The sequence below is a fragment of the Perognathus longimembris genome, chromosome 26 (assembly GCF_023159225.1).
Source record: "Perognathus longimembris pacificus isolate PPM17 chromosome 26, ASM2315922v1, whole genome shotgun sequence".
NCBI classification, from domain to species: domain Eukaryota; kingdom Metazoa; phylum Chordata; class Mammalia; order Rodentia; family Heteromyidae; genus Perognathus; species Perognathus longimembris.
Window position 1 is genome coordinate 6,442,785 of NC_063186.1, and position 1,651 is coordinate 6,444,435.

Below are 1,651 nucleotides of genomic sequence, written 5' to 3' on the forward strand. Positions count from 1 at the left end.
AAACTGCATATGGCTGAGTTTTCTAATTGTCCCTTTCTGATTCTATGAGAGCTATTTGGACAACTCTGTAGGTGGTAGGAGTGATAGAAATGCAAAAGAATGCCCTATACACATGCAAATTATGTCATGTAGAAATGTAATTGACCTCCTGCCTCTACTCAAGAAAAACCCTCTAGCTGTGGCTCAAGTGTTAAGAGCACAACCTTGAGCCTAAAGAGAACACTAGGGCCAGAGTTCCTGCCCCAGTACCTGCACCAAAACCCAAACAAAACAATTTGACTCTTAAAAACTTGGATTTAAAAGTTAGTATCTGGCCTCTGGCAGTCGCTGCAGTCCCCAGCCATGGTCCTCACCATGCGGGTTGTGTACTGTGGTGCTTGAGGCTACAAGCCCAAGTTATCTCCAGCTTAAGAAGAAACTGGAAGATGAGTCCCCTGGGTGCCTGGACATCTGTGGCGAGGGCACACCGCAGGTCACTGGCTTCTTCGAGGTCATGGTAGCCGCGAAGTTGGTTCACTCCAAGAACGGAGGTGATGGCTACGTGGACACCGAGGTGAAGTTTCTGAGGCCGGTGGCTGCCATCAAAGCTGCCTTGGCCCAGGACTAGGGTGTCCTGAAGGCAGAGCTCAGGGCCCTCGGCCCTGCCCCTCCCCACACGCTTGATGACAGGAAGGACTGAAATGTCCACAGACCCCTGGCCCTTCCTCGATGTTCTTGCGGTCTCCAGGTGGGGGCAGAGATGGATGTTCCTGGGCTTTGCTACTGCGTGGGAGAGTGAGGACCCTGTTAGGTTTTTAAAGTAGGTAGCCGGTAAAGGAGAACACCACGCGGTATTCAGGCAGGAGAGAAAGCTTATTACCAAACTGCTGGCCTGTGGCCGAGATGATCCATGGCCGGAGAGAAGGGAGAGAGAGAACGACCCCCCCCCCCCCAGCCCTGCCTTATATCTAGGGCAGGGGCAAGGGGTGTGGCCAGGTGGATTAGGAGGTGACCTCAGGGAAAGGGGAGGTAACTGCCTCCAGGTCTGCAGGTTACCCAGGTAACTGGGTGGAGACTTAATGAGGTGAGAGCAGCTACATGGAGCCCTCAGGGAGAGGACCTAACAGTATCTGTATCTTTGGGGGAAATAATTGCATACCTTCAAACTTCAGTATATCAGTATAGAAATAAAATTTTAATTATATACACACACACACACACATATAGGTTGGTCCTGGGAAAGAAACAGCCAGCTCTTTGGCTCCAGGAGTATTTAGAGGGTTAGGTAAAGAGGGATTTGGCTCCAAAGTTAAGCAAAGATGGGTGTTTTGTCTTTGTTCTAACCACACTTGGAGTTACTTTCTGAGTTTCCAGGTAAGAATGCATCCTTGGGCTGGGAATATGGCCTAGTGGCAAGAGTGCTTGTCTCGTATACATGAAGCCCTGGGTTCAATTCCCCAGCACCACATATACAGAAAATGGCCAGAAGTGGCGCTGTGGCTCAAGTGGCAGAGTGCTAGCCTTGAGCGGGAAGAAGCCAGGGACAGTGCTCAGGCCCTGAGTCCAAGCCCAGGACTGGCCAAAAAAAAAAAAAAAAAAGAATGCATCCTGCCACCCAAAAAGCCCCATATCCTTATCTGTGAAATAAGAAAGGGGGCCCTGCTGTCTGCAT

At 50.4% G+C, this 1,651-nt stretch overlaps 1 pseudogene; it reads left to right on the forward strand.

Annotated features, from left to right (window-relative positions):
- The first annotated feature begins 342 nt into the window (after nt 1–342).
- Nucleotides 343–780, forward strand: LOC125342538 (annotated as a pseudogene).
- The last annotated feature ends 871 nt before the right edge of the window (nt 781–1,651 follow it).